Below are 12,411 nucleotides of genomic sequence, written 5' to 3'. Positions count from 1 at the left end.
TCTCCAAATGCCAGCTATGATAGCATTTTTTTTTTCCTGGAAAATGAATCATCTATATAAAAGCCTAAGCAACCGTTATGACCAGTCGACCAGTCACTATGATGCGCACTGACCACCAGGAGTCAGACACTCAATGCAGGAGCTGCCCCCTGGTGGTCAGTGTGCTTCCACGGCCAACCTCCCATGGTGCCCACCCTCCCGGCAGCCGCCATGATCAGCCCCTATCAGGACTGGGCCAGACAGCGATTGCTGGCCAGGCTGAGGGACCCCACTCGTGCATGAATTCGTGCATCAGGCCTCTAGTGTGATATAAATGCTAACACAGTTAGTTGTAGTTTATTCAAATATTAAAAGCAAATTGGTTTTGCTAAACCAACAGGTATTTTATTGGGTACGTGTGCTTTGTAAATCAAGATTCACCTGTCAAAGACCCTACTATATAGGCTATTGGGAAAGAAAATGTAAAATCAAAGAGAATCGAGTTAGAATGGACTTTAGAGATCTGAACATCTAGTCTAGCTGACCTAGAGACTCACTCAGTTCAGTCACTTGCCTTCTATCACTAGTTAGCATCAAAGGCATGACTAATAACTTAGGTCAGTGGTCGGCAAACTCATTAGTCAACAGAGCCAAATCTCAGTAGTACAACAATTGAAATTTCTTTTGAGAGCCAAATTTTTTAAACTTAAACTTCTTCTAATGCCACTTCTTCAAAATAGACTCACCCAGGCCGTGGTATTTTGTGGAAGAGCCACACTCAAGGGGCCAAAGAGCCGCATGTGGCTCGCAAGCCTCAGTTTGCCAACCACGGACCTAGGTTTTCAGTGTTAAAATTCACTTTACCACTTTAGCAAGTTTAATGTTTTCAAGACAAAGATAATTTATACTCTTTTAACTTAAAGTTAAGTCTTTTTAAGTCTATTGTGGTTACACTGAGTGGCCAGATTATTATGATCTCTGAATGCATAATAATCTGGCCACTCAGTGTGTGTGTGTATATATATTAGAGGCCCGGTGCATGAATTCGTGCATGGGTGGGGTCTGGCCAGCCTGGCCAGGGGGAGGGGACATGGGCAGTTGGCCGGCCTGCCTGCTGGTCGAACTCCTGGTCAAGGGGACAATTTGCATATTAGCCTTTTATTATATAGGATATACACTGAGTGGCCAGATTATTATGCATTCAGAGATCATAATAATCTGGCCACTCAGTGTATACTTATTAACAAGGTTGGCCAGTTGTAGCTCTATAACAAGCATGTCAAACTCTGCGGCCTTTCACATGTGGCCTGCTGACCGCGAGTTTGACATGCTTGCTTTATAAGGATGACTATGCATCTAGTGTGCCTGAGACCGTCCTAGTTTATGTCTGTTGTCTCAGCATAATTATGAATTTTTAAGTACAGGAAGAAGTAAGTAGCACTTTAAGAGGATTAGTGTATTGAAGCTGTGTTTAGTGGGTTCAGAGAAGAAAATATGGAATCTGTGATACTCATTAGGAGAACTTTGTACAAATCAGATGTGATGTCTTCTTAACTAGGTGGTGACAGTGAAAAGAAAATATTTTATCCCTTAGTGGCTCATACATGGTAAGTATTTATTAAATGTCAGATAGATGTTCCTACAAAGGAAGGTAGAATAAGATTTGTGAGTTTTGGGGCACTTAAGGGAAAGAAAAAGATTGAAATTTTACACCAAATAGAAATAGAGGGATTCTCTGTGTAAGTCTAAGGCTAGGATCTTAGTCTACTTAGGTTAAGAAACTTTGTCTCCATTACTGTTGAGTTGTGATATAATGAAAGTATGATTAGTTTCTTTAATACTTCATCTTCGCCAAAAGTCATGAATCGTAAGACCAGGACATGTGAGATCCAGGTAATAACTTAGTGCCTCAATTATAATTTTTTATGTTTAGTAGTTAATAGAAATTCTGCAAATGACTTTCCTGGACAAAAGATTGATTTAGAGATTACCAGAGAGCAAGCTTGAATTTGAATTTGATGCCATTATTTTGTTACAAAAAAAGAATCCATTATGCAGTGCTAAAACACCAGAAGGAAGATAGTATGTCTCAACATCTTTTAATTGGTGGCTATATTTAAAAGATGCTAAATTATGCAATAATGTCATAGTTGGCAGAATATCATTTAGGTCTGAAAGACATCACTGACAATCTGGCTGTTTATAGACTTGATTTCATACAGTTTCAATACTGGATCAGTGTGATTTTCATTTTAGGTTATGCTGTTGGCGTTGAGAGTATCTTCCAATTAATGCCCACTTAAGAGATCACCAGAAATAAAAAGTGTAGTATAATATGAGACACAATTTGAGAAATATTTTTTGAAGTATAAGCATTTAAATGCTGCTACTGCCTCATAACTACTATGTACGTTCTAATATTTTAGTGGTATGGATATTTTAAAAAGCAGCCTTGTTTACTACCAGAATTTCTCTCTTGAGTTTCCTCTTGTACAGTGTTACCTGAGCATTGTAGACCACAAATGATAAAAAGATGTGAGAGCCTTTTCAGCTGGATTCCAGTTGTGATGATGTTCTTCTGATTTTTAGAGTTGCTCTTCATTTTACACTCCTTCACAAATTTGAGTAATTGTGGTTTCTTGTAAAATAATTTTGTTGAAGTTCTGGGTTAGGTACTATTTGAAACCTGTTACTTTTTACACGTTTCGAGGAAATAAAAGCTGCTAGAATTTGGACTTCTGAATCGGAATCTTAAAAAAATGTTAATGCTGTTTATCTCTTGACTTTATGTAATTGAAAATTGGTTATTATTAGAGTTAATATAAATCATTAAGCATATTGGAACAAATTTTTCCCTTTTTATTGGTCTAAATGGGCAAATGAGCAGATATACCTTTACACATTTTGTCTTTCTTTTCCCTTGGGTGGTTGGAATCTTATTGAGGAGACATCATTTTGATTTATTTTTTTTTCTTTTTTTAAAAATAAATCTTTATTCAGATTATTACAATTATTTCTCCTTTTTCCCCCCATAGCTCCCCTCCACCCATTTCCCACCCAACCTTCTGCCCTTACCTCCCCCCCACTGTCCTCATCCATAGGTGTATGATTTTTGTCCATTCTCTTCATGAACCCCCATACCCCTTTCCCCCTGAGAATTATCAGTCCACTCCCTTTCTATGCCCCTGATTCTATTATATTCACCAGATTATTCTGTTCCTCAGGTTTTTAATTCACTTGATTTTTAGGTTTGCTTGTTGATAGATATGTATTTGTTGTTCATAATTTTTCTCTTTACTTTTTTCTTCTTCCTCTTCTTTAAGAATACCTTTCAGCATTTCATATAATACTGGTTTGGTGGTGATGAACTCCTTCAGCTTTTTCTTATCTGTGAAGCTCTTTATCTGCCCTTCAATTCTGAATGATAGCTTTGCTGGGTAGAGTAATCTTGGTTGTAGGTTCTTGCTATTCATCACATTGAAAATTTCTTGCCACTCCCGTCTGGCCTGCATAGTTTCTGTTGAGAAGTCAGCTGACAGTCGTATGGGTGCTCCCTTGTAGGTAATTAACTGTTTTTCTCTTGCTGCTTTTAAGATTCTCTCTTTGTCTTTTGCTCTTGGCATTTTAATTATGATGTATCTTGGTGTAGTCCTCTTTGGATTCCTTTTGTTTGGGGTTCTGTGGGCTTCCTGGACTTGTAAGTCTATTTCTTTCACCAGGTGGGGGAAGTTTTCGGTCATTATTTCTTCAAATAGGTTTTCAGTATCTTGCTCTCTCTCTTCTTCTGGCACCCCCATAATTCTGATGTTGGTATGCTTGAAGTTGTCCCAGAGTCTTCTTACATTATCTTCAACTTTTTGGATTTTTTTTTTTGCTTTTCGCTTTTTCGGTTGAGTGTTTTTTGCTTCTTTGTATTTCAATTCTTTGACTTGATTCTTGTGTTCCTCTATTCTGTTTTTGGGTCTCTGTATAATATTTTTTATTTCAGTCAGTGTATGTTTAATTTCTAGTTGGTCCTTTTTCATATCTTCGAGGGTCTCGTTATATTTATCGGCCTTTTCTAGGATATTCTTAAAAAGCCTTATAACTGTGGTTTTGAATTCTATATCCAGTCGTTTGTTTTCCTCCATTTCTTTCGTTTGTGATCTGATTCTTTGACGCCGCATTTTCACTGCTTCCCTGAGTTGGTAAGGTAGATATTTGTGCTAGGTTTCCAATATGGCCCAGTGGGTCTGCCTCCCCACTTAACCTGAGGTGGACACTCTTGGTGCACCCCTTTGTGGACTGTGTGTACAGCCTTGTTGTAATTAAGTCTTTATTGTTGTTGGTATCACTGGGAAGAATTGACCTCCAGGCCAGTTGGCTGTAAGGATCAGCTGTGTCTATGCTGGGAGAAGTTCAGTGCTGGAGACAGCCTTATAGGATTAGACTTGCCAAATTGCAATAGCCTCTGTGCTCAGCTTGGATGGGGTGGAGTCTCAGTCTTGGCTTCCTGTCAGCCTTGCCCTTGCGCGCATGTGCGCTTTCAGTCCTCCGCCTTCCCCAGCTCGAGTCTCCGCCTGGGAGTCCAGACTCCCCCCACAAGAGCGTGGGTCCCCAGGGGCTCGCCTGGAACTGGGGCTCACTGCAGTCAGAACTGGGGCTCAGTGCAGTCAGGATCCTCTGACTCCCTTCCACTAGGGAAAGCCTGTGGCAACTTCCGCAGCCTTTGTGCGCACTGGCGCGCGCGCGCTTTCAGTCCTCCGCCTTCCCCGGCTCCCGAGTCTCCGCCCGAGAGTCCAGACTCCCCCCACAAGAGTGTGGGTCCCCAGGGGCTCGCCTGGAACTGGGGTTCACTGCAGTCAGAACTGGGGCTCAGTGCAGTCAGGATCCTCTGACTCCCTTCCACTAGGGAAAGCCTGTGGCAACCTCCGCAGCCTTTGTGCGCACTGGCCCGCGCGCGCCTTCAGACTTCTGCCTTTCCCAGCTCGAGTCTCCGCCCGAGAGTCCAGACTCCCCCCGTAAGAGCGTGGGTCCCCAGGGGTTCGCCCGGAACTGGGGTTCAGTGCAGTCAGAACTGGGGTTCAGTGCGGTCGGGGGCTTCCTTCCCCCTTCCGCCAGAGAAAGTCAGCCAGGCTCTCAGCCGCCCTTCCTCTCTGCGCGCACAAAGCCCCTTTGCCGTACCTCCAATTCTCTGTGAGCTTTTCTCTTTCCTTCTAGTTGTAGAATTTTCACTCAGCCAGCTTTCCTGTGGTTCTGGATGGTGTCCGTTCTGTCTTTTAGTTGTAGTTTTGAAATTGTTGTGCAAGGCAGCAGTTTAGGTGTTTACCTATGCCGCTATCTTGGTTTCTCCAACCGACATCATTTTGATTTAGGATCAAAGGAGAGAAGGCTATCTTTTATTTCTGGCCTCACTGCTGTGGTAGGTGCGTCATTAGCATCTGGCACACCTTTTTAAATTAGTGCTTTTGATGTCAGGAAAATGTCAGATGACTTCCTTAAAAGCGAAACATCTCTCCTGCAGGCCAGAATGGGAGGAGTATTTTGTGTTCATTTTATTTTATAACTTCCTTCAATTGTTTATGTAAATCATTTGTTTAAACCAGCAGTTCACTGCAAAGGCTGCTTATCAGAATACATATCCACTAAAACTCTCCAATAGAGTGCATTCCTCTGTTACCAGATTAGTTCTTCTCTACCTTTGGGACTTAGTTTTAGGAGGAGGAGCTCTAAAGTCTGTGGGATCATTGACATGGAACTCTTACTCCCTTGTTTGAAGTTGTTTGAATACTCAGAACATGTAGCCTTGGCAAACTACTTTTGTGAGTTCATGTTCACATTGAGCCCCTAACCAGACTCCTAACTGTTCAGCAACTGTGCTGATGGACATTTCAGGTATTTGAATAGCCTTAAGTTATTTCATTTTGGAGTATATTATTGTCTCACAACCAGGAACACCCATACTAAATTTGTAAGCACCAACTTCAGGTGGGCCTCAGACTGCTGGGAAATCCTATTAGGTTTTTCTAGTCTACTCCCTCTCCCTTCCCTCCATGTTAATTATTTTAAACCTTCATGCTCTTCAAACCTACTGTTCCTTACTGTCAGCAGATGACCACATTTCTGAATTCATTGGGATTTGAAATGCTTTTTGTAATATAATTCATGGCCTGTATTTTAGTGTCAGTTTTATGGGTATTATGTTTGCTGGATATTAATTGCTTGTAAATATCTATTGGATCAAACTTGTTAATTGTGTTCATAAAATCCTTTCGAGCCTTACCTAATTTTTGTTTACTTTAATCTGCCAATTTCTAAGAAAAAAAATTTTTTTTATAAATGCTGAACATTTTTAATGCTTCGGTCATTTCACAAAACATCTTTTGTTGACATTCTAAAATGACAACATCCAACAATGTCCCAATCCTTTCTTCTTGTGAAGATAGTTTATATATCTTTTTGACTTCTGTAATATTCGTTATTTCAGGAAGATTTTTCAGGGAAACTTGCTGACCTTCTACCTTAGCTATTACTGGTAGGTCTTCTTTATCTATTTCTTTTTCTCCATCTTAAATGTAAACAATTAGAACTGAAGTGTCATTTGCTGAGATACCGAATTTTTTCAAAGCCTCTGAAATATTGTTATTTGGGGACAGGTTGAAAATAATTTCAGTAGATAGAGTTCTCCTCTTCATTGTTCCTAGTTTGTAGAGATGAACTGCTTTGTTTGCTGCCACAAGTATCTGAAATGGATCGACAATCACTGTAGGGTTTATCAATGAACTATCAATAGCACCTTCCATGGCCTTTTTTCTCAAGTTTCCAGCATTTTTTACATCTTTAAATAACAGAAGGGTCACCCTGCATTCGGGAAATAGGTGCAACTGATGTGTTAACTGCATTTCATTAGATAAGCAGGATTCGCCACCTCCCGCGTCCGTCAGAAAAATATTTTTAAGAAAGGTACGAGTATAGATTTGTTCAATTCTTGTGTTTCTATTATTGCTTTCTATTTTCAGAAGCTATGTTGTTAATGCATTAGGAATCATTTATTTTTCTGATGGATTACTAGGTTTCATCAAATCTAAGATGCCTTACATTATAAAATGCATCCTGGTTTCAGAGACATAAAAATGTGAAAAAGTGTACCTTAGAATAAAACATGGTATTTATCTTACGAAGAAACATTGTTTTGCCCTGATTACTAGTAAATCTTGTTATCCTCAATTATGTTTTGTCTAATATTGGCATTACTGTATCTGCTTTCTTTTTAATAGCATTGCCTGATACATATTTTGTGCTCTTTTATTTTCAAGCTTTTGATGTCCTTTTGTTTTAGGGTCATAAACTTTGGACAGCTTTACACTTACTGTCTTTATGTCCTTATGAGTCCTGCTAACCCATCTTAATTTGTTTCTTTCTATCACGAGCTTCCCCTTAAAATTTGGACTTGTATTTAGCCTTTTTCTCCCCAGTAGCACTTAAGGTTAATCATCATCTTTTTCCCCACACCTAAGAATTTGAAAACATTATCACATTAGTATACTTCTTGTATACTGTGCCTTCCCTCAAGTATATTCTTTGGACTATAATTTCTATTTTCTTGTACTTGGTGTTTTTAATTTATTTTGCTAGAGTATGCCTTATAGTAAATTTCTCAGAAAGATTGTATGAGAAGTAAATTTTCAAGACTGCATATCTGAAAATATTTTATTTGCTCTCATAGAAAGTTTTATTATCGTTCAGCATACTTTTTAGAAACCTTTACTATAGATAATGCCTGTTTTATTCTCTTTAAGCTTTTGGAATTTTTATCTTTGAATTCTGCTGTTTTATGGTATGGGTTTCTTACTTTCTCCACCCCAATTCATATTGTCCAGCATGGATTAGTTAGTTAGTTAATTAGTTAGTTTATGGACTAGTCCCTTAAAAAAGAGATGTACATCTGTTTAGGTCCAGAAAATTTTATGATGTTATGTATTGCTCTTGCTCCTTGTTCTGTTATCTCTTACTAGACTTTTCCTTTACATCTGTGGTTCTCAACCTTTCAAATGCCGCAACCCTTTAATACAGTTCCTCATGTTGTGGTGACCCCCAACCATAAAATTATTTTCGTTGCTACTTCATAACTGTAATTTTGCTACTGTTAATGAATCGTAATGTAAATATCTGTGTTTTCCGATGGTCTTAGGCGACCCTGCTAGCAGTTCTCAATCTGTTGACATCATTTTGATTTAGGAGCAAAGGAGAGAAGGTTGAGACCCACAGGTTGAGAACCACTGCTGTAGAGCCTAAGACCATCAGAAAACACAAATATTTACATTACGATTCATTAACAGTAGCAAAATTACAGTTATGAAGTAGCAACGAAAATAATTTTATGGTTGGGGGTCACCACAACATGAGGAACTGTATTAAAGGGTTGCGGCATTTGAAAGGTTGAGAACCACTGCTTTACGTGCTTCTTCTTGTCTTTGAGTGTTTTGTTCTGGCAAAATACCTTTCTAGTCCACTAATTTTACCTTTATTTGGATCCAGTTTGCTTTTATGGCTATATTTTAAGTAAGCATTTGGTTTTAGAATAGTTTTATACTTAAAAAAAGTTATAAAGATAGTTAACAGAGGGAATTATTGTTAACACCTATTAGTATGACACATTTGTAACAGTTAATTAACATTAATTTTTTTATTAACTAAAGTTTATACTGTAATCAGATTTCTTTAGTTTTTATTTATTTTATTTTTTGTTAATCCTAACTAGAGGATATTTTTTTCCCCATTGATTTTTAGAGAGAGTGGAAGGAGGGGAGAAGGAGGCAGAGAGAGAAAGAGAGAGAGAGAGAGAGAGAGAGAAAGAAAGAGAGAAACATTGATGTGAGAGAAACTCATTGATTAGTTGCCTCTCGCGCCTGCCCGACCAGGGCTAGAGATTGAACCTGCAAACCAGGTATGTGCCCTTGACCAGTAATTGAACCCGTGACCCTTCAGAGTGTGGGCCAGTGCCCTAACCACTGAGCCATGCCAGCCAGGGCCAGATTTCCGTAGTTTTTAATTCAATGTCCTTTTTCTGTTCCAGGATACTATCCAGAATACCACATTACATTTAGTTATTATAGCTCATTAGGCTCCTCTTGTCTGTGACAGTTTCTCAGACTCCTTGTTTTAGATGATGTTGGCACTGATTATGTATTTTTTAGAATGTCCTTCATTTAAGACTTGTCTGATATTTTTCTCATGATTGTACTGGGAATATGGATTTTTTTTTTTTTTTTTTGAGGAGGATTTCCATTCTCTTGGCATCATACCAACATGACTAATCATTGTGGATGCTGACCCTGGTTACCTGGCTAAGGTAGTGCTTCTCAGGTATCTCCACTGTAGCATCCTTTTTTTCCTTTTCCATACTGTACACTTTGGCAGTCACTGCACACACCCACACTTAAAGAGCTGGGAGTTAGAATCCACCTCCTTATGGACAGAGTATCTACACAAACTTTAGGATTCTTCTGCATAGGAGATTTATATGTTCTCCTTCATTTATTCAGTTATTTGCTAACATTTTCTTAAGGATCTTTACATCTGTGTTCATGAGATATTTTGGTTTGCTGGTAATGTCTATCTGGTTTTGATAATAGGATAATGCTTTCTTTATAAAATGACTTAGGAACTGTTCTGTTTTCTTGAGGAAATTGTAAAGAATTAGTAATACTTATGCTGTGTTTGGTGGAATTCACCAATAGGACCATCTGGTTCTGGTGCTTTCTTTATAGAAGGCTTTTGATTATTGACTCTCTTTTTAGTAGACATAGGGCTATTAAGGTTAGCTAATTCTCCTTGTGTGAGTTTTCATAGTTTGTTATTCAAAGAATTAGTGTATTTCATCTAAGTTATCCAATGTGTTATCCTTTTAATGCGTATAAGATCTTTCATATCTGACATCAGTAATTTATGGCTTCCTTTTTCTTGGTGCCTGGTAGAGGTTTACTAACTTATTGATATTTTCAAATAATCAGCTTTTAGTTTTATCTTCTCTGTTGTTTTTCTGTTTTCATTTTCACTGATTATTACACTAATTTTTATTATTTCCTGTCTTCTGCTTGCTTGAGGCTTCATTTGTTCTTCTTTCTCTAGATTCCTAAGGTGGAAGCTTAGGTTATTGATTTTAGATTTTTTCTTTTCTAATATATGTATTAATGCTATAAATTTCCCTCTAAAATACTGCTTGTGTTGCAGCCCACAAGTTTTGATAAATTGTGTTTTCATTTTCATTATGTTCAAAATACAAGGTGTCCCCCCAAAATGTATACACACTATAACAATAGCTCAATTGATGTTTCTTTCTTTTCAGGTTTAACCCATTGGAATTATTCAAAGTGTATATACTAGGTTTTCTAATTTTCTGTGACTCCCTCTTTGACTCATGGATTACTTAGTTGTGTATTTATTTTCAGATATTTGGGGTTTTCTATAACCATTTCTCTTATCTCTCATTTAATTTGATTTTTATCAGAGAGCATACTTTATGATTTCTGTTATTTTAAATTTGTTAAAATGTGTTCATGGCCAGATGTTGTTTCTCTAGGTTAATTTTCCATGTAAATTTAAGAACAATTTGTATTCTGCTATTGTTGGTTGGAGTATTTTATAAATGTCAGTTAGATAATGTTGATTGATAATATTGTTCAGGTCATCTATGTCCTTACTAATTTTCTTCCTGCTTGATCTATGATTTACTGAGAGAGGGTGGCTAAACTCTCTAACTCTAATAGTGAATTTACCTGTTTCTCCTTGCAGTTCTGTCAATTTTTCCCTCATATATTTTGGCACTCTTTTGTTGGTACATGTGTGTTTGGAATTGTTATGTCATCTCTTGAGAATTGACAACATTTTTATTATATATAGTCACTCTTTAATCCTGATAATTGTTCTTGTTCTCAAGTGTACTTGTCTAAAATGAATATAGCTAGCTACTCCAGCTTTCCTTTTTCATTTTTTAAAGGGATCAACTTTTTTTAAAACAAGATTTTTTTTTAATTGATTTTTTAGAGAGAGAGGGAAAGAGAGGGGGAGAGAGAGATAAACATGTATGTGAGAGTGATACATTGATCGCCTGTCTCCTTCACTTCCCTACCAGGAATTGAGCCTGCATCCCAGGCATGTGCCCTGACCCTTCGTTGTATGGAATAACACCCAACCAACTAACTGAGCCACAGCAGCTAGGGCTCCAGCTTTCTTTTGATTAGTGTTAGCATCATATATCATTCTTCATCCCTTTGCTTTTTTTTTTTTTTATTATTATTCACCCTAGGACCGTGGTCGGCAAACGGCGGCTCTCGAGCCACATGCAGCTCTTTGGCCCCTTAAGTGTGGCTCTTCCACAAAATACCACGGCCTGGGCAAGTCTATTTTGAAGAAGTGGCGTTAGAAAAAGTTAAAGTTTAAAAAATTTGGCTCTCAAAAGAAATTTCAATCGTTGTACTGTTGATATTTGGCTCTGTTGACTAATGAGTTTGCCGACCACTGCCCTAGGACATGCTGAGAGAGAGTGAGAAAGAAAGAGAAACATTGATGTGAGAGAGAAACATCAATAGTTTGCTTTCCTTACGTGCCCCGACCAGGGATCAAACCAGGTATGTGCCCTGACTGGGAATTGAACTGGCAGCCTTTTTGTGCTCAGGATGACACTCAACCAACAGAGCCACTCCGGCTGGGCTCATCCCTCTGTTTTTTTTTACTGAATTCATTGTAACTTAGTCAGATGGTTTTCCAATGAAAGGATATTTCTACCGCCTAACACATGAAGATATTTTTAAAAATTAAGTTTATGTAAAAAGGGCCAGGTAGCTCAGTTGGTTGGAGCATTGTCCCATACACCAAAAGGTTGTGGGTTCGATCCCCAGTCAGGGCACATAAGGAAAGCAACCTATTGATGTTTTTCTCTCTCAAAAAAAAACCAAACAAACCAGTAAACATATCCTCAGTGGAGTATTATTTTTAAAAAAGGAATATTCCTACTCAAAATTTTGGTGTCATTGTTCTGTTACAAAACTCAACCGAGTCTCTTGGACAGAGCCTAGGAAGATAATTTGTAATCTGCTTCCTTTCATGATCCCTTCATTTCTTGAATTTTATCTTGAGTTGGAATTGCTCATGCCCATGGTTATTTGTTCTAGCTATCCTTGTCCTCTGTCTCCTTTTACCTTATCTTCTCCTGCCAATATTTTCTCTTATTATTTTTACTAGAGGCCTGGTGCACAAAATTCGTGCATGGGGGTGGGGGTGTCCCTCAGCCCAGCCTGCACCCTCTCCAATCTGGGACCCCTCAAGGGATGTCCGACTGCCCGTTTATGCCTGATCCTGGTAGGATAGGGCCTAAACGGGCAGTCGGACATCCCTCTCACAATCCAGGACTGCTGGCTCCCAACTGCTCGCCTGCCTGCCTTCCTGATTGCC

At 38.5% G+C, this 12,411-nt stretch overlaps 1 protein-coding gene and 1 pseudogene across 15 annotated transcripts in view; one reads left to right on the top strand and one right to left on the bottom strand.

The window, feature by feature from the left end:
* Window positions 1–12,411, top strand: part of NEO1 (neogenin 1) — a 352,200-nt gene that overhangs the window by 179,607 nt on the left and 160,182 nt on the right. The gene's annotated exons all lie outside the window — the stretch shown is intronic.
* On the bottom strand, window positions 6,328–6,860 carry LOC308252911 (EKC/KEOPS complex subunit TPRKB-like; annotated as a pseudogene). The gene has a single exon. The product of its transcript is annotated as an EKC/KEOPS complex subunit TPRKB-like (transcript).

This window comes from Plecotus auritus (assembly GCF_963455305.1).
Source record: "Plecotus auritus genome assembly, chromosome: 1".
In the NCBI taxonomy this organism is placed as follows: Eukaryota; Metazoa; Chordata; class Mammalia; order Chiroptera; family Vespertilionidae; genus Plecotus; species Plecotus auritus.
This window is presented reverse-complemented; position numbering and strand designations above follow the sequence as displayed.